Genomic DNA, 27,492 nt, shown 5'->3' with positions numbered 1-27,492 from the left:
ATAAAGAAGAAGTGGTATATATACACAATGGAATATTATGCAGCCATCAGAAGGAATGAGATCTTGCCATTTGCAACGACGTGGATGGAACTGGAGGGTGTTATGCTGAGTGAAATAAGTCAATCAGAGAAAGACATGTATCATATGACCTCACTGATATGAGGAATTCTTAATCTCAGGAAACAAACTGAGGGTTGCTGGAGTGGCGGGGGGTGGGAAGGATGGGGTGGCTGGGTGATAGACATTGGGGCTGGTATGTGCTATGGTGAGCGCTGTGAATTGTGCAAGACTGTTGAATCACAGATCTGTACCTCTGAAACAAATAATGCAATATATGTTAAGAAAAAAAGAAAAAGAAAAAGAAGAAGACAGCAGGAGGGGAAGAATGAAGGGGAGTAAGTCGGAGGGGGAGATGAACCATGAGAGACTATGGACCCTGAGAAACAAACTGAGGGTTCTGGAGGGGAGGGGTGTGGGGGGATGGGTTAGCCTGGTGATGGGTATTAAGGAGGGCACGTTCTGCGTGGAGCACTGGGTGTTATGCACAAACAATGAATCATGGAACACTACATCAAAAACTAATGATGTAATGTATGGTGATTAACATAACAATTAAATATTTAAAGAAAAAAAACCCTCTCCCTTCTTTAATTTTATTGGGATTTTTCTCCTTTATCCTTGATCCGCATGACCTGTCTCCTTCCTCTCTCCCCACCCAATAGATAGCCATCTAATGTACTAGGAATTTGCCCTTGGAGATGTACATATCTTAAAAATAAAGTGTTTGTATACGTGTGCTTTTCTTAACTTTATTAAAATAATATCAGGCTATAGATGTTCTTTTTTTACTTTTTCATTTAGCATCTTTCTAAAAACCTGTTTCCAGGGGTGCCTGGGTGGCTCAGTCGGTTGGGCGTCTGCCTTTGGCTCAGGTCATGATCCCAGGGTCCTGGGATGGAGTCTCGCATCGGGCTCCCTGCTCAGTGGAGAGCCTGCTTCTCCCTCTCCCTCTGCCGCTCCCCCTGCTTGTGCTGTCTTGCTCTCTATCAAATAAATAAATAAAATTAAAAAAAAAAAACTAAAAATAAAAATAAAAACCTGTTTCCATTGCTTCAACTGCTGCATAGTATTCCACTATCAGCTTCTATCATATTTCATCCATCCATTCCCCAAAGGATGGATGCCTACATTGCCTCCAACTCTCTGGGACCCAAAATAATGCCATGAGGAAAAACATCCCTACACATCTGTTTCCATATGGACATAGGCAAGAGTTTCTCTGGCATATATTGGGATAGCTGTGTTACAGAATATAAAAATATATAAGCTGGCTAAGGATTTTGGAATTGCTCTGCACAATGGCTACCCCTATCTCACTTCTACCAGCTGTGGATGAGAATTCGCTGTTGTGTGATTCAGAAACAGCTATCTAACGACATGTGACAGAAATAGCTTCGGGAGCAGAGTTGAGGACCTCAGCAGATGTGATTCTCATCATCTCTATGAAAAGGAGAAGACAAAAGAAACACAAAAAGAGGCAGTTGCGTGCAGGTTCATTTACCTGGTCCACTTCCCTTTAAAGTGGGGGGGACAGGACTAAGCTCTGTTTAAGGGATGCTGCCTCCCTAATCTCCCCATTCTCTGTTTCTGACTCTTGGCTGTAGTAGTTAAGGAACCACTTATTTGAGACAGTTCTTTTGACTTGTATCTCAAAAGATTTTCTACCTTGGGAAAAGAAAGCAAGAGGAGGGAGAAATAAGGCATTAGTTAAGAAAATGGAACCCACAGATTCTGAAATGGTAAACACACACGATTAACTAGAAGTGATAAGCCTCTGAAGTTGACATTTATTCCTATCAACAGGGGAATTGATGAATCCCTTTGCCAGTGGGACTGAGTCAAATATCTCTGTCTTTTCCTGCCCACATCCTTGTGTTTCATCACCCAGGGCTGCAGGGTCCCAGGACATGAGCTCTCTTGTTCACCCTCTTCCTGCCCTGCATCCGGGGGCTACCTAACCGTGGCTCCTCCTAGGACTTCCCTACTGTTGTCTATCCTCCCCAAGTGTGTCCATGTGCCCACAGACAATGTCAGGTCCCCCTTCCCGCCCCCCACCCCCCGCCATTGCCTCAGCTGCCAAACCTAGAACGCTGGGTGGCAGGACCGCAGACCAGACATGGGGACGGGGGAAGACCAAGTGCCCCAGAAAGGGCACACAGCCTTCTCCCTCCCCGGCGCCTGTACCCCTCCACATGCCCCTCCCCTTCCTTTGCCGGATTCCCACCATCTGGGGTCCACCTCTGACTTGACAGACTCCTGTTGGTCACATCTGGCTTCAGAGAAAGAAACAAGGAGTTAGAAGTCCTAAACTAACAGGCAGCACTTGGCACACACAATAGAAGCAGCTGCTGTTTATAGCCCTTTTTAGGGTGGCCTCAAGCTGGACCTCACACTTCCCCTCCCTGGCTTCCCCCTGTGGGGCATTGTTTTACACCGAGCATCTGGAACCTCACAATCTTGCAGCTTGGAAGGTGGAAAAAAAACAAAAAACAAAAACGCACAAGTCCCATGAATCTGTGAAACTCTACCGAACTCTCTTCCTGGGGAAACTTCCCCGCCGGGCTCCTGGCATACCTCTCCGGTAAGGCAGGGCAGGTCCCTACCATTCCCGACCCTCAGACCCTCACCTCTCTATCCATTACGTGGCAATCCAAAGACCAGCCGGCCAGCTAACCAGTAAACAAGCTAGCCCTCGAAGTCTTTTTTTCTAAATAGCAGTCTAGGAGGCCTGAAACACTTCCAATTTCTTAAAGGCGAAAACACCCAGCCTGGACTCAGGGGTCAGTTCGAGACCAGCACCGCATCGTAGGAGGCCAGTAGCAAGGCCCTTGCCAGAGCCTTCCTGCTTGGTACCATCATCCGTGTGCCTCTTCTGACCCCAGGGCTTCTCTTCTCTGGTCCTGTCCCCATAGAAACAAGCGCGGAGCTGGCAGGCGCCTTGAAGGCTCCGCACGCACCACCTGACTCGGCGCGCACCCCACCAGTACGCACGCCTGATTTCAGCCGCCTGAGCGGGCTCCGCTGGGCAGGGTGGTGCCTAATTACCTCCCTTCTGTTTTTTCCTCCTCTTGTCCTCTCCCCTCCCCACCCCTCAGAGGACAGACTTTCCAAGAAATAACACACGCACGCACCTGGCACAGTGCGATAGGGAAGCTCACCATGGATACCGGGCTACCATTCCCACTCCGGCGGTGGCTCCTGGGAATAAGTAACTATCTCTAGAATGCTACGAACTCCAGATGTGCACCGACTAATGCCTCGAGACCCGGCTTCCTTGTCTCATTATGCCTCGTTTTTTCCCCAAGTTTCATATATGCATATCGAGCCTTCCAAAGGGGGGAAAAATGGGAAATGGTAATCTTCCTTTTAATATGCTACCACATGCCAGCCCCTAACAGCTGTGCACACACAACACGATGGACTGGACATGAAATATTGCCCAGGACCATTTTTTCAGCATTCATTCCCAGGGCTTACAAAACACATTTACTCGGAGGGAGGTCACACAGTCTTCCTTCTGCATAAAAAGGTGGCTTTGAAATAGGTACAGCCATCTGGAAACAGCCTCCTCTGCCATTGATATGTAAAATGCACATATTACACCATCTTGCTCGGGACTCCACAGCCGGACACAGAGCCACACAGAGGCCCATGATTGTTCAAATAGACAGTCTCGGGTTCTCCACAGTGCTTACCTTGCTCTGCAAAACCATTTGCCCGCACTCTAGGTGACTCTGGACAGGCTGGGGGGCATTCATCTGTGTGCAGGGGGAGTGTCCTGGAGTCCAGATTTGGGGGGGAAATGATTTGAACACTCTCCGCCACTGCTGCAGCCTTGCTAATAAGAGAGAATATGTCAAGTGTGTGACTGGGAGTAAATAGCAAACACCCCATCGAAATAATGACCTCTGCTCTTTGGCTCATTATAACCAGCGTTTGCTTCCCTCCCTAAAAGACTTAGATCCCACCTTTAATAACTGGTTTTGTCAGGCATTTAAAGGAAAAGAGCGATGGGTCTTATTTCACTAATTGATCTCGGTGTAGTCAGGGGGTTGCTTCTGTATGTTTATTAACATTTGCTCCTTAAAATGAGTACACCCCCCCCACACATACACACCCAGAAAGACCTTCACAAATAAATTCTTATCCAGATCTTATCCAAATAAATTCTTGACCTCTCAAGCGATTGAACTTGGTGTTGTTTCTTCCATTTTTATTTCCTGGGCTTGGTTTTCATCTCTGTTTATTTTTTTTAATATATACACGATATGGAGAATATAAATCAGCTGCCTTAAAATTTAAATGCCATCCCAAAGCTAAACGCTCTCCCTCCAAAAAAAAAAAAAAAAAAAAAAAAAATCCCTGAAAGAATACAGAGCTCTGGAGCAGCTCAAAGGGTTAAGCTGTTAAATGCACAAATAGCAGAGCTCCCGTTACTGAGAGGAGAGCGAGCCCACTGGAAGGAGGAGATCACTCTAGGTCAGCCTGTCCTTTACATTGTGAAGAGCTAGAAAGGGGCTAATAAACCCAGCAGCCTATGGCAAAGGTAATTTATTTTATATTCCTAGTCATCACATGCAATATTTTTTGGAGGGGGAGAGCAAATATAATTCAAAGAAAGTGATAAACAATAAAAAAAAAACAAAAAAACAATGTCTAGTGAGGCTTCCACCCCCAAGTTAAGAGAACACTTGCCTGTCTCTGCTTTTGTGGTGCATTTCTCATCCTGTTTGTGTGTCAACATCTTCAAAGTGCCTAAGCGGCTGGGGTGGGGGATGGTGGCTCTGCCTAAGCCTGGGGTCAGGGGTCCTTCCAGGGGAGGACAGGAATCCCCCCCCCCACCCACATAAGCAACTCCCAGGTGTGGGCGCACACATTTCCGCACAGGCACCTCCCAGCCCCACTCCCAGGAAGAAGCATCCCCTTGACTTATGAATCGGCTCCTTGCCCCGGAGTAATTACCAAATGGACAGTTCTCCGGCTGATTTCCTGAGCCAGCGTGGAGGACAGCTTCTCCTGGGGGTGCTCCGGGTGAGGAGCTGGGCCCTTTCTGCTCTCGTCTCGTACTTGCCACATTTTACGTGGATGAGGTCATTGGACTGCAGATGAGGTAACCGTGCAGCCTGCCCAGGAGCTGGGAGAGGTTACCATGTGACCGTGCATGTAAACACAGGGAGGTTGGGGGGGGGGAGGGGGGCTGCCGACAGCTGGGCTCTGCTGCTGGCTGCTGAGGGGTGGGAGCCACAGGACTCTGGGAGCTTGTCCCAGGCTCTTAAAGGAGCCAAATCGCTGCCTGAGCTGGGGTCACAGCCACCTTGGACAATGGCCTCCGGGCAGAGCAACATCCTGCAAGAGGTGGGGGGTGGGTGCTGGTCCTGTGGCAGGTTTGGGTGGGGTGGAATAGACAAATAAGGAACACTGCCCTGAAAAAAGGAGCTTCCCAAGGCAGAGACAGATGCTGCAGACAGGGCTGTGGGGTGCTCTTGTGGCTCAGCTCTAAAGCCCTCTGCCCCCCGCTGGTAAAGGTGGTTCCACCATGTGAACATTCAGCCACATCTTCTAATAGTCTCTAAGTTAGAAACATGGCTGGAAAAACAAGCATTTTTTTAAAAAACAGTATAGAGGGGCACCTGGGTGGCTCAGTCTGTTAAGCATCTGCCTTCAGCTCAGGTCACATCTCAGGGTCCTGGGATCGAGCCCCGCATGGGCTCCCTGCTCGGCAGGGAGCCTGCTTTTACCTCTCCCTCTGCCCCCCCCATACTCACGTGCGTGCACTCTCTCTCTCTCTGTGTCAAAAAAATAAATAAAATCTTTTAAAAAAAATATGGAAATACATTTTTTTAAGCTCTTCTGTACTATAGAATGACAGAGTGCATTTCCAGATGTGGAGCTGTCCTGCTCAGGTATTACACAGTCCCGTGATTCTCCGGGGCAGAAAGTTCTTTCCAGATGTCACATCAGATGAACTAAATTCTGCATCTATCCCATGCATTCCTCAGGTACTCTTTTTTTACTGGGCCCTACTACATACCAAGCTATACTGTACTGTGTACTATACTGAACACTGGGAATTTTTAGGAAACAAGAGGTTGGTCTCCTGCTCACAGTGTTCACACACCAGCAGACAATTACTGTTACTACATACTAGCACCCATCAACGAATGACCACAAGAAAGGAGATGCATGCGTGAAGGGGAAATGTGCGAGCCATGAAAACAGAGGGCTTCTCAAGGATAACCTCCCTGAGAGCCTCATTAAGCTGGGACCAAAAGCGTGAGAGTCGCCGCTGAAGTCACACCCTAACAAAGATGCACTCCTGGGCAGGTCACATGTCTTGTAACAATCTGTGAAGTAAGTTCACTGTGTTCCCCATTTTACCGATGCTCACATCAGTAGCTTAAGAGAAGCTAAGTAACCTGCCCAAGGAAGTGGCAGAGTCAGGATTTGAACCAAGGGGTGGACCTGAGGCCTGCATTCTATAATCACTCTGCCCCAGTCACAGTCAAGAGGACACCAAACCAAGCAGACGCTCACAGCCAAGTGTGAGGCCCATAACCTGCCAGCGACACAGGCAGCCGAAGTCATGGGAAGAATGGGAAGACCCCAGGAGAAGAGAGCCAGGTGATGGGGAGAACATTCTGGAAAGAGAAAGCAGCATATATGTAGGCTCATGTGTGTTCACGCTCATATGTGCATGCGCACACACACGCATGAGAGAGAGAAAAAGAGAAGGACTTCCTCAGCCACACTGAAGAGTTTGAACTTTTTCCTAAGGGCCACGGGGAGTCATGGACGGGCTCCAGGCAGATTAATGAGATGATCGGGTTTGTTTGTGTGAAATGTTGCTCGGGCTGCAGTGTGGAAAATGGATTGGAGAGCAGGGAAGGGTGTGTTGGAATAAGCCAAGTGAGCAATAGTGGCCGGGACTGCTGCAGAACAGTGGGCATACTACCAATGTGGGGAGATGCATTCTGCTTAGAAGGCGGAAGCAGCAGGGTGAGGTACCTGATTGGACGTGGGGTGGTGTGTGGGTGGATGAGGGAGGAAGATGTTTTCTGACAGAGCTGCGGGATGTGGAAGATCAGGTTTAGATATGCTCATTAGGCACTCAGGCATGCAGGTCTCAAGCTCAGGAACCAGATCTGGTCTGAAGATAAAGTCTCAGGAGTCACCAATATATACAAAGCAACTGGACCTGGAGAGTTGCTCGGCATGACTGACTAATACGCCATTTCTTTAACATGGGTCTATTTGATCCTTTTAGAAAGGCACATTCTCCCTCACTGTAATATAAGCTACATGAGGACAGGGACATTTTTTGTCTTGTTCTGCAATTGTTACCCAGTACTTGGTGTGTAGAATACAGTAAATATTCCATAAGTATCGTGGAATAAAGGAACTGAAGGATAACTCTTTCTAAAATAAGTTATGAGGGACGCCTGGGTGGCTCAGTCAGTTAAGCATCTGCCTTCGGCTCAGGTCATGATCCCAGGGTCCTGGGATCGAGCCCCACATCGGGCTCCCTGCTCAGTGGGGAATCTCCTCCCTCTCCCTGCTCCACACCCCCCCCCCCCCCCCCCCCAATGCTCCTTCTCTCTCTTTCTCTCTCTTGCTCACTCTCTCAAATAAATAAAATCTAAAAATAAAGATAAATAAATAAATAAAATGCCAGGTCCAAGAGAGCAGGACTTTTTCTGTCTCATCCACTGGTAAATCTCAGCCTCTAGAGCAGTGAGAGACAGATAGAAGCTCAATAGACATGGCTGAAAGAACTTTCGGAAGGCCACATCCATATATAACACCCAAATTTCTGCTACTCTATCCTCCGACAGGACAGAAGAGAGGTCAGAATCTTAGTGTAACTCTTCTGAAATCTTGCTGAGACTATAAGCTCTCAGACAGAAGAGGAGCTATAAATCGGTGCAACAAGACTCGAGAAAACTGGGGCAGATGCTTCTGAAAAAAATCGATGGTTGTCTCTTGTCAACTTAAACCAGCTTTTGTTCAGGTGAGAGCACATGTAAGCTAAAGGGGAGAGACAAATTGTTGGGTTTTGCTATAAGAAGGCTAGGTATTGTGAAAATTCTTCCATTGCAAAACACTGATATGTTGGATAAACTGCACTATTAAATGAATTGATTAACTCGCAAGATACTAAGGAAAATTCCTATATGTAACATCAAGGAAGATAAAACCAAACAAAATAAGCATGAACAAAAAAGTAAGACGTTCAGGAGCTGGGGCTGCTCAGGAAACAAAGGCCAATACCAGGAATGCTTTAGGATTCTAAAGCAGAGGTTGACAACCCATAGTATGAAGTATGAACCCATACAACCCATAGTATGAACTACCTGTTTTTGTAAATAGTTTTACTGGCAAATGGCCACGCCCATTTATTTATGTATCCAGCAGAGTTCAATAGTTGCAACAGAGGCCATATGGCTCATAAGCCTAAAATATTTACTTTCTGAACCTTTTAGAAAACCTTGAATGGGGGCTCCTGGGTGGCTCAGTCATAAGCGTCTGCCTTCAGCTCAGGTCATGATCCCAGGGTCCTGGGATCGAGCCCCACGTCAGGCTCCCTGCTCAGCGGGGAGCCTGCTTCTCCCTCTCCCTTTGTCTGCCACTCTGCCTAATTGTGATCTTTTCTTTCTCTCTGTCAAATAAATGAATAAAATCTTTTAAAAAGGAAAAGAAAACCTTGAATGATTGTGCAGGGAAATGGGTTCTCTGGGCCTGCACAAAGTAGAGAGATGAACCTGAGTCTCACATAAAGCTTGAACCTTCTTGAAAGGAGCTCATGTTCCAGGAAAAGTGAACTAGAAAAACATACCTGCTGGCAAAATAAGTCAGAGGGAAATCTGTTCCTGCCACAGCTCCAGGTGGAAAATACTATCAATAATAGTACTAATAATAAAAATTTAAAATAATAATAAAGGTCTCCCTGGAAATTTGTAACTACGAGCCTCCTGTCACATGAATCTCAGGTTCACTATCTCATTACCCACCTAATCTTTAAAACCCCAAACAAAGAAAACAAATTAAAATGGTCCCAGTTTGGTAACACCTGTGTGCCTGGCAGATAAAAATGTAAATCCACTCCAGAGCAAAGCCTTCTTAACCCAGGCACGTGGGTTTAAATATGTTTTTAAAAAGAGAAAAAATATTTCACACCACGAAGTAACCAACCCCCATAAGTGAAAGTCAGCAAAAACAATAAGCATGATTTAAACCCCCAAGAACTTCAAATATTGGAATTATCAGATATAGAACATAAAATAACTATAAATAAAATGTTGAAAGACATAAGGATAGAAAAGGAACAAGGGAAAAGAGAGCTATCAAAAGTGACCCCAAAAAAAGTTTCGACAAAGAACCAAATAGAACTTATAGAAATCCAAATAAAAATATATTTAATTAAAGGCATAGGTATTGGGGCGCCTGGGTGGCTCAGTTGGTTGGGTGACTGCCTTCGGCTCGGGTCATGGTCCTGGAGTCCCAGGATCGAGTCCCGCATCGGGCTCCTTGCTCAGCGGGGAGTCTGCTTCTCCCTCTGACCCTCTTCCCTCTCATGCTGTCTATCTCTCTTTCTCTCTCTCTCAAATAAATAAATAAAATCTTTAAAAATAAATAAATAAATAAAGGCATAGGTATTAAAATGTGTGTGTATGTGTACACTAGTGGCTAGGTGAACCGGCCAAATAAACATGGGCAAAGATAGAATTAGTAAACTGAAGACCAATCAAAAGAAAATACTTAGAATGCAGTACAAAAAGATAAGAAAATAGAAAACAGAAAGAGAAAAGGAGGAAAGAATAAGAATTTCTAACATACATCCAGAGTTACACAAGAGTGACGCAGAAGAGAATGAATGAAAGAGAGAGGCCTTGTTTGAAGAGATAATAGCTAAGAAAATGCCTGATCTGATGAAAGACATGAGTCCTGAGAGATGGGAAGTACAATATCTCTCAAGCAGGGTACATTTTTGTTAAATGAGCACTGATGCGAGGCACATGATGTGAAACTGCAAAACACCAAAGCTGAAGAGAAAATTTTGAAGGCAACAAGAAAGAAAGGACAGCTCACGTACCACAGAATGACTGTGGTCTGACAGTGGACTTGCAACAAAAATGAGGAAGCCAAAAGACAGTGGAACCATGTTTTCAAAAGATGAAAAGAAAGAACTGTCAATCTAGAATTGTATTCTCAGAAATACTATCTTTCAAGAATGATAAGGAAACAAAAACATTTTGGCCAAACAAAAGCTGAGACAGTTTACGATTAACAGACTCTTATCAAGGGAACATCTTAAGGACAAATATCTAGGGGCACCTGGGTGGCTCAGTCGGTTAAGTGTCTGACTTGATTTTGACTCAGGTCATGATCTCAGGGTCCTGGGATCGAGCCCCTCACTGGGCCCTGTGCTCAGCGGAGAATCTGCTTCTCTCCCTGTCTCTCTGCCCCTTTCCCTGCTCACTCTCTCTCTCTCTAAAATAAATAACCCTTTTTTAAAAATAAATAACTAAATAAAGGATGAACATGTAGAAGAACAAAATGATCTTGGGATAGAACAAGAAATGCTGAGCTGAATTGGTCCAGAAGATAGGATTTTGAGGCAAGAGAAAGAAGGAGACTAGAAAGCTGGCCAAAAAAAGAAATAATTTGTGGGAGTCAAAATTAATGTCTCAAAGGATGTTTTATTATGCTTTTGCAGTATGGAATATATTGTGAATTCCTCCTCTTGAATTTCTACAATATCTTCACTAAAATATAGATTTCTCTTAAGTAGGGCTGAATTTATTTCCCAAGATAGGATGAAGAGCCAGATATACGCTCAACATACGTGCAAGGCAGGAACAGGTTTACACACGAAGTGTTGGCAGGGGAGAAGTCACTCTAGATGTGTTCCCCAGCTCTAGTGACCTCAACCTAAGTATTTGCTGGAAGAACCTAGTGGTATTATTTCCACAGTGCACTATGGTAGCTTTTTTTCTCCATGCCACTCATAAGCACAAGGGATGGCTTACCAGGACTGGGAAGTCAAAGCACCCTTCTTATCTCAAAAGTTAGGGCAGCACCCCCATTTTCACCACACTCAGGCCTCAGTGTTGTAGATGACAGGTTCCAAGCACAACCTGAAGTGAAAAGGGAAATCAGAAAAGGCACATTGACTGAGTACTCACATGACCAGGCACTGTGCACCACTCTGTTCCCCTATTCTGCCATTCAACCCTCAAATATAAAGTATAGGTGGCCTACGAGCTATGTGTGGCCATTACATGGTGGTACGGGACGGGGCATGGAGAAGGGTGCAGCCACAGGAGAGAGGCCCTATGAATTTGGGAATAACTTTGCACCTGATAATTACATTGTAAAATCAACACATAATGGATGAGATCAATGATCTAAGGAGTTTTCTAAATTGTGGCAAACTATAGCTTGTATGGTTTTACATTTTTTAAATGTTGGGGGGAAAAGAAAGAAAAAAATATATTTTTTAAAGATTTTATTTATTTATTTGACAGAGAGAGAGAGACAGCGAGAGAGGGAACACAAGCAGGGGGAGTGGGAGAGGGAGAAGCAGGCTTCCCGCCAAGCAGGGAGCCCGATGAGGGGCTCGATCCCAGGACCCCGGGATCATGACCTGAGCTGAAGGCAGATGCTTAACTGAGTGAGCCACCCAGGCGCCCCAGAAAGAAAAATATTTTGTAGCAAATGAAAATTATATAAGACTTGCATTTCAGAATCCATAAGATGTTACTCGAATACGGTCATGCTTGTTCATTAACACGTAGTCTCCAGCTGCTTTTGTCCCGTAATGGCAGAGTTGAGGCATCGCAGCAGAGACTGCAGGTAGGGGACATGTAGGAAAGAGGAAGGATGGGACTGTTACTTCAGAGGAAATAGTGTCCACATAGAAATGAGGGTTCCCCAACACCCACTGGGATGTGAATGCCCCAAGGCCCCACCTTCTCCTGTTGCTTCTGCTCCTTTTCCTTTCTGCCCCAAATATTTCCTATCAGATTCTTTACAGAAAGTGTTTGTCAACCCCTGGCCTAACTAACAGTACTAACATATTTAAAGGGGGAAAAAAATGTAATAATCAGAAAGGTCCGTGGATGTTTAAGAGGAAAAAAATCAAGAAATTTAAAGCCAAACGTACCCCTGCAAGTACTAACTTAGGAGATTAGCTTGATGAAGACCCAGGGTTAGCGAATCCCGGTAGAACCTGTTGCAAAATGGATGCATTGAGCTAAAATAGTATATCAATGGTTGTCATAGCACCATTTACTGAGCACATCTATATGCCAGACGTTGTACTTAAGCATGTTACATGCATTATTTAATACTCAACACAAGACGATGAGTGAGGTGGGTACTATCTCCATTTTAAAGGTTCTGTTTATTTATTTGAGAGAGAGAGAGAGAGAGCATGAGCAGGGGGAGGGGCAGAGGGAGAAGCAGACTCCCCCCTGAGCAGGGAGTCCCACTCAGAGCTCGATCCCAGGACTCTGGGATCATGATCTGAGCCAAAGGCAGATGCTTAACCAACTGAGCCACCCAGGACCCCCTATCTCCATTTTAGAGGTGAGAAAATATGAGGTTCAGAGGGGTTAAGTGACTTTCCCAAGTCTCTACAGTCAGTAGAAAAGCTTGAGTCTAGGACCATCTGCCTCCAAAGCTCTTAGCTACCTATCCTATATAGTCATTAATATTCTGCTGTTTTACCCAACAAAGAAACGTCAATTTGGTTAGCTCTGCATGTGCAGCACCTAGCCCAAAGCCTAGCACATCTTAGGTGACCAGAAATCATTTGTTGAATATGTGAAAGATCCTTTGTTCACCCAGCAAAGGTTTTATTGTAGTTTGGCTTCTCATGTAGTTGCTCACATGGAAAGAATGCATCAAAGGGAGAACTCAATCCTTACGCCTCTTGCCTGCTCACCATACTCCACTGTCAAGTAAAACTAAAATGGAATTTAATGTACACGAATCATTTACGAAGTTGGTTAGTGTAAGTCAATCCCTGATCCACTCTAGGATGATAACAGAATCAAGATCTTTAGCCCACAAAGCTGTGGGGACCAAGCCCTGTCCACACATCAGCACTAGTGAACCTCAGGAACCTTCCAGAAGACAGTTGGTCTCCTTGTGTACTGCCATGAGCCCTCAACAGTGGGCCTAAGAAACAAGATTCCCCGGGTGGCAAAGCCATCTCCCTAATAGGAGCAAAGCTGGGATGCAAAACCAGATCTTTCTCACTCCAGATCCAGTGCTATTTTCTTCTGCCACGCCTTCTCTTTTGTATGACGAGATGTTTACCATCCTTCATTTTCTTTAACTACTCAAGAAATCCATATTCATTTTAGGAAAAAAAAAACAACATAATACATTAGAAAAAAGAAAAAAGTTATACATAATCTCTCTCCCAGAGATGATCTATTAATATTCTAGGCTATAGGGGTGCCTGGGTGGCTCAGTCGCTTAAGCATCTGCCTTCAGCTCAGGTCATGATCCCAGGGTCCTGGGATCAAACCCCGCGTCGGGCTCCCTGCTCAGTGGGGAGTGTGCTTCTGCCTCTCCCTCAGCTCATGCTCGCTCTACCTCCCTCTCTCTCAAATAAATAAATAAAACCTTAAAAAATATATTCTAGGCTATATTCCAGATTTTTTCTTATGCATGTATGTTTTAAAGATTTTATTTATTTATTTATTTGACAGAGAGAGAGAGACAGTGAGAGAGGCAACACAAGCAGGGGGAGTGGGAGAGGGAGAGGGAGAAGCAGGCTTCCCGCGGAGCAGGGAGCCCGATGTGCGGCTCGATCCCAGGACCCTGGGATCATGACCTGAGCCGAAGGCAGACGCTTAACGACTGAGCCACCCAGGCGCCCCTTATGCATGTATGTTTTAACCAAAAATGCAACTGTACTGTCTTATGATATGCTTTGGCCTCTAACAGAGTATGAATATTTTATAACAATCTATGTACATATAATCATTTTTAATGTCATCTTTTATTGTATTGATATGCCCTAATTTAATTCACCAAAATCTCACTGTCAGACACTGAGCTTATCTTGGTTTTTAGCCTATAATCTAATGTGTCTACCATATACTCAGTAAGCAATTCCCCCAACTCCAACCCTAATCCTCACTTGACCTCTGCCTCAAATGTTGGTATGAAATCCTATAGCGTCCACGTATTAGCAGTGATAAATACAACACCTCCATTTCTGAGTTCAGAATCAATTCACAGTAGACACAGTTACTTGAAACAGCAACTTTATTACTAGTAAGTCAGAACAGTTTAGTTAAGGCCACCGATGGGTGTTCCTAACGGAAGACGGAGTCTAGACCTTAGGACAACCCAAACCACCGCCTCGTACCCTCTGCCTCATAAGCACACGGCAAATAGCAGGCCTGGCCTCTTAGGACGTGGAGCAGAGAGAGGGCAGGACACACGGTATCTGCAGGCTAGCAAATCTTCAAGAAAGGAGAAGAGCTAAGATGCCTATTAGAAGGCCATAACCGCAAAGCTACACATTTGCTTTGGCCATGGCCATGGGCTCAGTGTGGCTGCCCCCAGCCCTGCTGTCTCAGCCCTCGTCAATCTGCAGAAAGCACTCGGTTTTGCCTCGACATGAGTCCTTCTTAGTAATTATATGAGCTGATGAACTCTGCAGGAGCCTAGCTCTCTCCTGTAAACTGAGGCACAGAGGTCCCAGCCTCTTTCGCTTGGAGGTGGATCCCTAAAGGTTCTGACCACCTCGGGAGCTCTCCAGGGCCTGCAGCTCATGGCCTTCTGCTCTCTCCAAGAGACCACAAATACACCTACCCTGAATATGTACTTTCGCTGCCGTGTCTTCCTGAGACAGTGAGGTCAGCGGGTCCCAATCCTAGCTCGTGGCTTTGGACAAGGCACCTCGCTCCTCTGAACCATGCTGCTGTCATCTGCAAAAGAAGGTGAGCAAGCCCCTGTCAGAGACCGTCGAAGTTGGCACGGCAGGCAGGCCCACCCCTGCAGCCTCCCCAACGCCCCTAGCCCACTCACACTGGCCTGTACCCCTGCTTCTTTTCCATGGGGCTCTCTGCCCGGGCCTGTTATCCCTGCTTCCTTTCCACCTGCCCCTTCCTCCAGGCAGCTGGCCCTTTAAGTTCAGCTTCCCTGGGAAGTTTCCAACACCTGGCTTGCTCAGATGCCACTCCCCTGTGCTGCGGGCTTACCTCTCTCATACCCTTATCCGCACACCTGCCTGCCTCGCCTATCCATATGCTCCCCAAGCAGGAAGCTTGAGTCTTTGGTCCCCCTTTCCATGCTCAGTATCTGGCCCATTGACCAGCCTCTACTGAACAGTACGGGGAATGGGCAAGGAGAATGGGTTCAAATCACAGCATCCCTGAGTTCTGGAACTCCATAAGCTTTATCCTTGTTAGTGTCTGTAACTCTCTAAACGCAGAATCTTACCTCTTAGACTGAAAACCGCCCTTTGAGGGTACTGGGACCCACACCATGGCAACTCAGCAGGAAGCTTTGTGTGTGCGAGGCCCCGTTGGCGCTGGATCAGCAGCTCCGTGCCCAGGATTACTGAGAATCTGGAGCGGGAGCGTCTGCCCCGGAGGCCTGGGTCATGTGTGTTCACAACTGGTAGCCTCTCCAACACAAACAACCCCGGAAAGACAATACCAGTTTGTTCCAGAGAGAGGAATTCTGAGCAGTTGCCATTTCCTGGATGACTGAGTATTCTTTACCCTGGAAACATGAACGGTCTGAACAGAATTGCTTCAAAAACAGCTCTCCCCCCTGTTTCAAATTGAGGAGGTCAATGTTACCTCTAACCAGTTTGTGATAGTGATACTGGAAACAGGGAGGCTTCTGTTTGATATCTCAGTACCACCCGCTCCAAGGAAGATGCAAATTCCAGCCTAAAAACCAGAAAGGGGAGTACACAGAAGGCCAAGTACATGCACTGGTTTTCGGGGAGAACTGTAGGTATAATTACTACCTCTGATCAGTCTTGTGTGCAAATGATTCTGCTTATAACATACAGACTTTAAAAAAAAAAAAAAAAAAACTTGACTATGGGGCTAAGGAGGAAAACACTGTGGCCTTTTATAAGGGAAAGTGTGTCCCTAAGGAAATAATGAAGGCCCCAGTTGCTCACATCTTACAAAAGAGACTGTACAAAGCTCTCTCGAAAATACTGCGGGGAATAATTCTATGTTAGCTGGGGAATTGGCTAGATGATCTAATAGGTCTTTGCCCTCACTCTAATTTCTATGATTCATGTGTGACTTATTTAATTGTTGCCATCTATTGCAGATATATAAAAGAATGCTTTTATTCTAAAAAAAAATCTAAATTCAAATCATCTTTAATATCACACTAAGTTCTCACTCCCGTCACCCTTCAGAACATTGACATATTAACTTTTTGACCTACCCTGAACCCTCCTGCTACCTTCCAGGATCCCGAAAGTACGTCTGCTATGCCTCGGGGTGTAACACGGAGCCCCCACCCCTGGGGCGCACTGAAAACAGGTTCGGGAGAACTAAGGGTTAAGTGGAGTCCCCCAGGAATTCCAATCTGTTGCAGGCCGCTAATTCAGAAGCTGCCTGGGGCCTAGGTGTAACCACAGCTAGGAAAACAATGCCTAACTGCCTTATCCTCTACAGCATTTAGCATTTATCATGGTCAGAAAACCACCTGTTACTTGGGAGCGATTCAAAAGAATTCTGAGCCATCATTAAAGCAATAATGAATAAAAACATATTGTGAATCGCTACCCAAACCCCAGGCAGATGTGTTCTTTAACTGTGGGCTTGATCTGTGCTATTAATTTGGAATTAGAAATAACAGACAACCGAACATACCCCAAACCAAGACCCTGCCTGCCCCTCGGTTTTGTTTTCTTTCAAGTCCTTGACCGTTGTGGCGAGTAACCCATAGCAAGCAGACCTGACCGTTCTTGCAAACCTGAGCTGGCGTCCGGTATCTCGCAGCCAATCAGAATCAAACAAACCACTAGATCACTCTGAACGCCCATCAACGAGACTGAAGGAGATAGGCTACTGGCAGGGGCGGGGCGAAGGGCCGGGCTTTTAACCCCACCCAAGGCAACTGCGGATCTCGGACCCCAGAAGAAAATACACCTGACTACTCGGATCCCACCAGGAGATGCGTCAGGAATTTCACTGGGAAACATCTGAAAACACATTTCTCCAGCTGTCAGCAGAATTGCAATTAAACACAGAAACTCACATGGAGGGGTCAGTGGCAGGGAGGGGTCAGTGTTGACTTGCAAGTTCTCTTTGGCAGCTCTTGGTTTGTTTTTAAGACTTTGATTCCATCTCTTCAAGCTCCTGTGAAATCTTCCAAGAGAAACGTGCTCCAGAGAGGGTGACGGGAAGGGCAGTGGGGGTGGGAAGTGAAGAAGAGAGGGGCAAAGCAATTTTGTGGTACGCGGGTGTTCATAACTTTGTATTAAAGATTACCCTTAGAAGAATTCAGAATTCGGTTGACAGATCTATGCAAATGTACGAAAAGTGGAAAAAGACAAGCTGGCGTTCATTTCAAAAGTTGAAAGCATCACTTTGATTTGCAATGATCTTCAATCTACCTCTCTTACCGCAAAGAAACAGTGCAAAGAAAGGAGCCCCAAATGTCATGAAATAAAGCCTGCCAATGTTCTGTTGGCATATATTTTAATTCTTGAACAATTACCCTGCCATATACATTTATTCTTGAATTTTATATATTGACACACTAAATTTTGGAGCTGGAAGAGAAAATGACACTGGTAAATACCCCGAAATGGAAAATCGACTTACTTTAAAATACAGTCTGCGTGCACACGCTACTCTAAATCTGTAAAAAGTGCAAGGTATTACTGCTTTATTGCAGTTGGCTTAATGTTACTCTCCAACACTTTGAATATACATGTTCATGCCCTGAAAATGTTTTGATCAAGTATTTTCTGGGATACACTATCATCTATATTTAGGACATGATCTCTAAAATAGCTACAATAAGTTTAATTAATGTGAGTTTGTAGTTGACAATGGCCTTTATGTGGCTGCTATCATATTATTGCCCTTCAATGGCTCCCCTTTGCTTTTCAAATTAATTACAGACTATTATTCAAAACTGCCCGAACATGGCCCCAAACTCCTTTTCTGGACTCATCTTCTATTATTCTACAAACTTCACACCAGCCACAGATGACTCCCGAATGCTCTACACAGCCTGCTTATCTTTTGTTTTATCTCTATGCCTTTGCTCGCCCTATTTCCTCCTCTTAAAATGCCCTTCCTAACCGATCCCCGTTGAAATCTCAACCCAAAGACCATGTCCTGGAAGCCATATCTTCAACATTGCCATATCCCCAGCATCATCACAATGACTGGCAAGGACAGAGACGCAACATGCCTTGAATGCATGGATTTTCACATCCTTTTCAATACTTAGTCTTTTATTTATTTATTTATTTTTGTAAAGATTTTATTTATTTATTTGAGAGAGAGAACCAGAGAGAGAGAGAGCGTGAGAGGGGGTTGGGTCAGAGGGAGAAGCAGATTCCCTGCTCAGCCGGGACCCCGATGCGGGACTCGATCCGGGACTCCAGGATCATGACCTGAGCCGAAGGCAGTTGCTTAACCAACTGAGCCACCCAGGCATCCCTCAAAACTTAGTCTTTTAATTAAGCCTTTTCCAATCCCTTTTCCTGATGGACCCCAGAATGCGGTGTTGGAATTCTTTTGTGCGACTGCCTTTATTCTATCTGTATCACGGTTACCAGGCATACTTCATTTTATTACATTTCGCTTTATTGTGCTTCATAAATATTGCATTTTTTCACACACTGAAGGTTTGTGGCAACCCTGGGTCGAGCATGTCTACCAGCATCATCTTTCCAACAGCATCGGTTCACTTCCTGTCTCTGTGTCCTGTTTTGTTAATTCTTACAATATTTCAAACTTTTCCATTATTATTATATGATGCCGATCTGTGATCAGTGATTGCAACTCACTGAAAGTTCAAATGATGGTTAGCATTTTTAGCAATATTTTAAAATTATGTACACTTTGGGCGCCTGGGTGGCTCAGTTGGTTAAGCGACTGCCTTCGGCTCAGGTCATGATCCTGGAGTCCCGGAATCGAGTCCCACATTGGGCTCCCTGCTCAGCGGGGAGTCCGCTTCTCTCTCTGACCCTCTTCCCTCTCGTGCTCTCTATCTCTCATTCTCTCTCAAATAAATAAATAAAATCTTAAAAAAAAAATTATGTACACTTTTTTTTTAGACACAATGTTCTTGCAAACCTAATAGACTGCAGGATAGTATAAACATAACTTTTATATGCACTGGGAAACCAAAAAATTTATTTAACTTACTTTGTTGTGATATTCACTTCATTGCCACATTCGCTTTATTGCAGTAGTCTGGAACCAGCCCACATACCTTCAAGGTATGCCTGTACTTGTCTACTCCTCCTTTCCCTGGCCCCTCTTTCTAGCGCCAACCTCCCCCCCCAGCCCCGCCCCGCCACGATAGTCTCCTTGTCTTGCCGACTATGTGCTAAAGCTATTAATCCACATCCCTTCCATGTACCCTACACTCGGTGTTTAATAATGACACTATCGAACATTCGCACAGCACAGAAAATTCTACAAAGCACTTTCACATTCATTAGCTCCTTGTCCCCACAATAAGCATATAAAACAGAAAGGGCCACCATTTGATAGATAATAACAGGTAACATTTATTGAGGGCTTCCTTCAGACGAAGCCCGTTAAATACATGAGCTTGTTTAACCCTCACCACCCCTGGAGGACAGCCCTGGTTTTGTGCTCATTTCCAGAGGAAAAACCTGGAGCCCTAGATGGGCCACGTGAAAAACCAAAGGCACCGGGCTGGGAAGCGGCCGAGCCAGGTGTGGGAGCCCAGCATGGTCTGGCTCCAGCCTCCTTGCCTTCAGTCACTGCCCCAGCCAAAGCTTAGTGAGGCTGTCTGGAAATCGCAGAGCTTAGAGAAGGCACAGCCAGGGCCGGAAGTCTGTTCTTTCCATGATACTGCCTCTTCTGTCTTCTCTGGAAAGGCCTCTGAAAAAAATAACTGAATTCAGTTTGCAAGCTGAGTCTCGATGGGTCAGACAGCAGCGAAGAGCACTGATTCTGCACCTGACTCCCTGGGGGCGGAGGCCAGCCCCACCCCCTACCAGCGGCGGGGTGCTGAGCCCGCCAGCTGACTTCTCTGCACCTCCTGTCCCCATCTGTGCAATGGGGGCAGCAAGAGTATCCACCCCGGGAGGGTGTTGTGAAGACAAAATGATAATACACGTCAACATACAAAGTGTGAGGAAAGGCGCTTGCTTTATGCACGCTTGGCATCCTGCCGTTCCGTGGGGTTCACAGGCCAATGGGTGGGCCAGAAAGGCTTCACTTGGGCTTCCAGCATCTCTGGGTGTTAGGGCCACCCCTAAAAATTCAAGAGAATGATTTGGCGCCAGGCAAAAGAGGTCCTGCCATCTTAGCAGTGGTATCAGGACTTGGTGGGCCCTCCCATCTGCCCAGGCTCCTGGACAGAAGAGCCAACCAGGGCCACGGGTACAGCATCCTGCTGTGGAAACCCAGCTCTAATCTGATCCCACTCTAATCTGCCCGGCCCCCCCTCCTAGATTCACTCCCGGCCCATTAGCAAGATCCTAACGACCCTACAGATGCTCATTTTGCCCTTCTTTCACACATGGTCCTCCAGATGGGACTGACATTCTACACTACCCCGTTTTCCATTTGTGTGCACTTAACCCAACTAAAAGGCCACCAGTGGTGTCCGGCTGCAGACTCCCAAGCCTTCTTGTCTGTCCATCTCTCGACTCCCAGCTCTCTGCTTCTCTGTCTCCTTCTATTTCTCTGTCTCACTTTCTCGCTTTCCCTGAGTATTTTTTTCTTTCTCTTTTTCTCTCTTTTTTTCTGCCCCTCTCTCTCACTCTCTCATACACACACACATTCTCTCTCTCTCTCTCTCCACCCCCCAACCATCCAACATGACAAACTAATTGGGCTCCCAAGTGAGTTTGCCTCATCCCTACAAGGCAGGAGTGAACGGAGATGGGCTTCACACCTGTCAGTTAAGCTCAGTCACTTGTTGTGTGAAAACAGAGCCGGTGCCCAGGAACAGGCCGACCTGGCTGGATTGGGTCCTGCCTCAGCTGTCCTCCAAAGTGGGCTCCGGGAGCAAATGCTCCTTCTGTTCTCAGTGGACGAGGGCGTCTCCTGGAATGTCCCGGGAGCAGGTGTGGGCCCCTCCATAGGGTGGACGGAGGGGGCCCGTTCCCAGCGGGTTTATGGAACTATATGTACTGCAGTTGGTCAGCTATTTTTACAAAATTCCAATTACACAGCAAAAGGACAAACATCACATAAAAAGGAAATAGGTGATCTCCTAGCACTCATGTCACTGGAGTACATCAGTAGCAAGGAAATGTCTTGAGAGCAGCCCAGCCATCAGAGGAAAGAAATATTACCCAAAACAAAGGTGCCTCTATTAATATATTACTTTCGATTTAAAATGGTCTGCCAACTGGAACAGAGCCCATCAAGAGTGAAAGCTAGATGTTGCTGTGAGGGAAGGGTGGGAATATTTTTAAGGGTAGGCTGCCATCCAAGTCTCCATCTATCATGTTACTCACTTGACAATTATTTAAGGGCTTCCAGGATGGAAAGCATGGTGCTAGCCACAGAGGACGTCCCCAGCCACACAGAGCTTACAGTTTAGTGGAAAATGAGGACATACTCTATTCTGTGTGCTGAGCGTTGGGAACATGGAAGCCCAGGGTGCTAAGCATGGAAAGTGAGGGGCTGCGCATGGAAAGTGAGGGGATGGGGCACACTAAGGAGACAAGCAGTCAGGAAAGGCTTCCCAAAGGAAACGACAGGGAAGCTGTTGACTGATGCGTAGGACTAGCAAGGATTGAGTGTTCCAGACGAAAGGACAGAGGGGCACCTGGGTGGCTCGGTCGGTTAAGTGGCTGCCTTTTTGGCTCAGGTCATGATCCCAGGGTCCTGGGATCGAGCCCCACATCGGGCTCCTTGCTCTGTGGGAAGCCTGCTTCTCCCCCTCCCTCTCCCACTCCCATTGCTTGTGTTCCTTCTCTCGGTGTGTCTCTGTCGATTAAATAAATAAAATTTAAAAAGAAGGGGGGGGTACAGAGCATGCCCAGGCCAGAAAGGGGAGACGTTGGAGACGTGAGAGAAGTTGGATGGCAAAGGGTCTGATGGGCCCCACTAAGGAATCGGGGCCTCACCTGAGGTCAATGGAAAGTTATTGGGGGTTTTAGGTAGGGTACAATGTAACCAGAATTGCACTTTAGAAACATCACTGGCTGCTGTGGAAAGAAAAGAATGGTAGCAAGCAGGAGGCTGTTGTAGTAAACATGGTAGAGGGAACGAAGGAATCAAGTGGGGTTTAGGAGGCAAATCCGTAGGGCTTGATGACTGGTTGTTTGAGGGTGTGGTTAAGAGGAGCAGTCAAGGATGATTTGTTGGCCTTTGGTTTGGGGGTGGTGCATCTCCTACTGTAGCAAAGATGGAAGAAGAGCAGGGTGGTCAGGAGGGGATGTGTCCCTCTTGGGGCATGTGGATAATGCTATGGACACCTATGGCACTCAGACTCTAGACCCAACCCCCTGGTGCTCCTGCCCTTATATAACCCCTTCCCCTTGAAGGGGTTCCCTTCTTCTTGTGGGCAGAATCTATGACTTCCTTCTAACCAAGAGAATATGGCAAAAGGGATAGATGTCATTCCTGTGATTACATTATGTCCTACAAAACTCTCTCTTAGCCAACTGGACTAGAAACTCTCCTGTAGGCTTGATGAAGTGAACAGCCATGTTGGGAAGGCCCGCATGGTGAGGTATAGCCAGGAACCTCTAGAATCTGAGTTTGGCCTCCAGCCAACAGACTGTAAAAAGATGGGGCCTCAGTCATACAGCTGCATGGAAGTTAACTTTGCCAACAACCCGAGTGAGCTTGGAGGTATTCTTCTCCAGGTCTAGCCACCAGATGAAAGGACAGCCTAACTGACCCTTTGGTCTCAGTCTGGTGAGACCCTGAGCAGAGGACCCAGCTAAGCCAAAGCTGGACTCCTGGCCCACGAAAGCCATGAGATAGTAAATGTATACTGGTTTAAGACATTAAGTGTACAGTACATAATTTGTTATGCCTCGGTAGAAAAACAATACAGTATTTAATTAGAGATAGCAGACAACCAATTGGCCATTTGGGTCTGGGCCACAAAACAGAGCTCAAGACTGGAGATATACATTTGGTAATTATTAACATATAGATAGTAGCCGAAGCCAAGGGGAATGTGCGTGACAAGGAGACAACCAAGGACAGAAACCTGAGGATCCACCAACATTTAGTTGGAAAGTAGATAAGAAAGAGTCTCAGGGGATTCTGAAAAAGAGTGCCCCGCGAGGCAGGAGGAAAACTAAGAATATGGTTGTATTAATAAGAGCCAACCTTTAGTAAGAACTTTCCATGCACCAGGTACTATGTTAAGTGGACGACAAGTATTAGCCCCTCTATGGGGTATTAGCATGGTAGTATTCTTATATTACAAATGAGGCAGCCGAGGCACAGAGAAAATGAGTAGCTTGCCCAAGGTCACACAGTCACACATCTAGTAAATGGGAGAGCAAGGGTTCTAACTCAGCGCCTGCCTCCAGAGTCCGGGTTCTCACCCATTTATGCTAAATTGACTCTGTTCTGAGGAACAAAAACCCAGTGCAAACCAACATAACCGTAAGTGCAGATTTATTAGTTCACCATAACCAAAACTATGAGGGGTGGAACACAGGACATATTTTAGGCACACTTGGGGAGACTGAAGCAATGCCATCAATCTCTCTCTCCTCTCCACCCCCCCTCAGCTTCCCTTATGTTGGCTTTATTGTCACACACACTCCGTTGACATGACGGCAAAGAGCTGCCAACAGCTCCATCCTGACATTATCTCCATAGGAGAGTTCCTCCTCCATCACTTGCCAAACCAAACCAATTATAGGACACAGGTGGATGGGTTTCCCCTTTTTTACCCCAAATATAGAAGCAATTGAGAGATGGGGGCAAGAGCCAGACAAATAGGGCTCACATATCAGATTTAAGATGGCGGGGAGGCGGGAAGAGGGTGCCAGAGGGAAGACATGGTTTATGTGTTTGACTACCTCGTATTGCACCTAAGAATGAAAGTTACCCCCAGTCACACCCAACCCTGGACAACTGGCAGCTACCCAGCAGAGCACAGTTTGGGACACACAGCCTGCCCAGCTAAGCTTGCCATGTGGCAGCACAATGCACTTTCTCTGCAGGCAGAAGGAGAAAAGCCTGCTGAGTCATATAGGCTTTCTCCCAAACTCACCTATCAGATGAGTCACCTCTCTACCCACCTTCCCCTCCTCCACCATCCTCTACAGAATAATGAAAAAGAAAGAAAAAAAAAAAAATCCCAGGCACACACCTCTTAGAATGGCTAAAATTTTAAAACCTGACAAGACCAAGTGCAGATGAGGACATGGGACCACTTGGAAGTTTCATCCATGGCCAACGGGAATGCAAAATAATACAGCCACATTAGAAAACAGTTTCTTATGAAGTTAAATGTACTTCTACCATATGGCCTGGAACCCACCCCTAAGTATGGATCCAGGAGAAATGAAAACACATGCCCACACAAAGGTCTGTACATGAATGTTTATAGTTTTATTCATAGTTGCCCCAAACTGGAAACCATCCAAATGTCCCATCAACTAGTAAACGATTGAACAAACTCTAGTATCCACACAAACGATACTACTCAGCAATAAGAAAGAACACAGCACTCATACAACAATGTGGATGAATCTCAAAAGCACTGTGTTATGTGAAAGAAGCTATCTCAAAGGGCTACATACTATATGATTCCATTTATACAATATTCTGGAAGTGGCCAAACTACAGAAACAAAAACAAGATCAGTAGTTGCCAGGTGTTGGGGTGAAGGGAGGGATTAAATACCAAGGGGGATAAGGGAACATTTTGGGGTGAGGGATTAAATACCAAGGGGGATAAGGGAACATTTTGGGGTGATAGAAGTATTTAATATCATCTCACTGATAGTGATTACACAACTGTATACATTTGTTAAAATTCCTAGAACTGTGCACATAAAAAGAGTGAACATTGCTGTTTGTAAATTAAACTCCCGTAAACTTTAAGCAAAACAAACGACAAAACCGGGGGTGTTACGCTCATCCTCAAACTTCAACGTGTGTCAGAATCCCCTGGGGAACTGATCAAACACAGATTGGTGGGGGAGGCTGAGGGATTTCTTTTTTTTATTTTTAGGATTTTATTTATTTATTTGAGAGAGAGAGAGAGCACGCAAGCATAAGAGCACGAGTAGGGGAGAGGGGCAGAGGAAGAAGCAGACCCCCAGCTGAGCAGGGAGCCCAATGCAGGACTCGATCCCAGGACCCTGAGATCATGACCTGAGCCGAAGGCAGATGCTTAACCCACTGAGCCACCCAGGCGCCCCTGAGGACCTGCATTCCTAACATGTTTGCAAGAGATGCTGATGCCCTGGGGTCCAGAGAGCGCACATTAGGAACGGCTGCTCTCGTGAAAATCCCTCCATGTGCACAGGAGGGGCAGGACACTGGCATTCCTGCCCAGCTGGGTATCTAAGCCAACCCGGAGCAACTGGTAGGTTGCTGAGGGAAACTAGCTTTGCCATGGACAGCCCCACAAGCAGGGTAGGGGGGTTTCCAAAAGGACACGAGGTGTTCTTTTTCCAGAGGAGGAACAGAAACTCAGTATCCCCAGACACCCCGGTGGAGGTGCATCAGAGCAACCAGAAGAAGTACGTCTGTAAGGAAGGAGTGGGGAGCGCCATGACAGAGCTCAAAAAGATACGGACTAAGGTGTGTTCGCTGGACTGAGCAGCACGGAGGCCACCATGACGTCGGAAAGACCACATTCAAGTGGCTGCCGAATTGCAGATGAGAAATGAGGCAAGGGGGACAATAAATGTAGGGGTTGCCATCACCCAATCAGTAAGCATGGAACACATATGTATGTATGTGACGAGGTGTGATGGACGGCATCCCATTTCTTTGTCAACGTGGGAGATACTTCAGGGAAGGAAGGAATCAGTAAGTGACAAGAGGTTGAAAATATAGGAGAAAGAATGTGGTCACCAAGGATAGTCCTTAAGGAGGCAGGTAAGCGTGGGACCCTAAGCACAGAGGGAGCAAGAAGCTGAAGAGAAGCACAAGGCAAATAGGCACAAGGAAGGAAGATAGGGTGCACATGTGGGGGGGTGCAAGTTTAGTGGAGGGAGACTGAGTGTGTTCCCATCTGATCAAGGCTTCCATTTGCTCTGAGGAGATAATGAGTTAATCAAGGGATACCCTAATCCATTGGGTTGAGAGCTCAGTCTTCAAAGTCAGAGTTCAAACTTGCCATGTAACATTGGATGAATTACATGCTTAACCAATGTCTATAAAATAAGAACGGTAACAGGACCTTTCTCACTGTGAAAGTGATAAGAATTGTGCCTGGGACACAGCGAATGCTCCGTGTTTGCTTGCGGCGAGTGACCAGTTTGAGGAGTGAAGAGAGTATCGGAAGGAGACACCATTAACCATAAGACTGCTAGGAGGTCGCAGCTGTTAACGTTTAAGTCCAAAAGAAGTAGCACCGTCAATCCAGCCGGCCCCGGGTGCAAGAAATCTGTACTGTCAGAGATCCTCTTTGACCTCTAAATAAGAGCCTCCATGTTTGTAAAACTCTGGGAGCCCGAGTGCCCACTGGAGAGGGATTCAGAAGTCTTAGGTTCCTCTACCAGCGGTGGGAACATGAGCATCTCGAGGCAAGGCCACTATTAAGGTCACCTCTGAAGTTCCGTCAAGACCTAACAAGTTGGTGTTTCAAAGGTTCAGAAGTGAGTCACTCGCCTACAGTTGGAACCTTCAAATGGGTCCGTTGTGTAAGACGCCCAGAAGGGTAGAGGTAGCTGGACTCGGTTAGCCTGGGCAGACCTAAGGTGCCTCTTTTCCCCACTCAAACCACTAGCCACCAGCCCAACGCCATGCATGAGTCAAAGGTACTGTTCCATTTCACGTGATAAGTGAAAAAGAGCTTTTTTTTTTTTCTCCAAAGCATTTCTTCCATTCTGTGTGCCAAAGTTGAGCTTACATTTCCAAAAACTTTTTCTGTCCTTGAATTCAGTGAACGTGAGTTGGTAAGAGAGATTCCCCAGGTGTGGGTCCTGACTGAACCGTAGGAGAAAGAGAACTACTCTGCTTCCTTCCTTCCTTTTCCAAAAAGATGAGGCTTTTCCGAGCTTCCGTTTCTCTCTTATCACCTTTTACTTAGGAACTCACCAAAAGGCAGT

The 27,492-nt window shown here is 46.2% G+C and overlaps 3 long non-coding RNA genes across 7 annotated transcripts in view; all 3 read right to left on the bottom strand.

The window, feature by feature from the left end:
- The window catches only part of LOC141372794 (uncharacterized), a 34,965-nt gene extending 18,910 nt beyond the window's left edge, over positions 1-16,055 (bottom strand). Inside the window, exons 1-4 of the long non-coding RNA XR_012378212.1 lie at positions 15,526-16,055; positions 14,896-15,011; positions 11,798-11,907; positions 11,088-11,195 (exon numbers count right to left, since the gene is read on the bottom strand). This is a non-coding gene — a long non-coding RNA (uncharacterized lncRNA). The remainder of the gene's footprint in view (positions 1-11,087; positions 11,196-11,797; positions 11,908-14,895; positions 15,012-15,525) is intronic.
- Positions 495-5,183, bottom strand: LOC141372796 (uncharacterized). The gene is made up of 3 exons (XR_012378215.1): positions 5,023-5,183; positions 3,756-3,898; positions 495-1,043 (listed from the first exon to the last, which is right to left on the bottom strand). It is a non-coding gene; the product is annotated as an uncharacterized lncRNA (long non-coding RNA).
- A 2,811-nt stretch (positions 16,056-18,866) lies between the features above and the next one.
- The window catches only part of LOC112823093 (uncharacterized), a 28,814-nt gene continuing 20,188 nt past the window's right edge, over positions 18,867-27,492 (bottom strand). For all 5 annotated transcript variants that reach the window (XR_012378208.1, XR_012378210.1, XR_012378209.1 and 2 more), the window contains 2 exons: positions 19,345-20,156; positions 18,867-19,140 (listed from right to left, as the gene is read on the bottom strand). This is a non-coding gene — a long non-coding RNA (uncharacterized lncRNA). The remainder of the gene's footprint in view (positions 19,141-19,344; positions 20,157-27,492) is intronic.

The sequence above is a fragment of the Callorhinus ursinus genome, unplaced genomic scaffold, assembly GCF_003265705.2.
Source record: "Callorhinus ursinus isolate GAN/ISIS: 27379988/994484 unplaced genomic scaffold, GSC_fseal_2.0 scaffold5, whole genome shotgun sequence".
Classification (NCBI taxonomy): Eukaryota; Metazoa; Chordata; class Mammalia; order Carnivora; family Otariidae; genus Callorhinus; species Callorhinus ursinus.
Note: the sequence above shows the minus strand (reverse complement) of the source record. Positions and strands in the feature narration are given on the sequence as shown.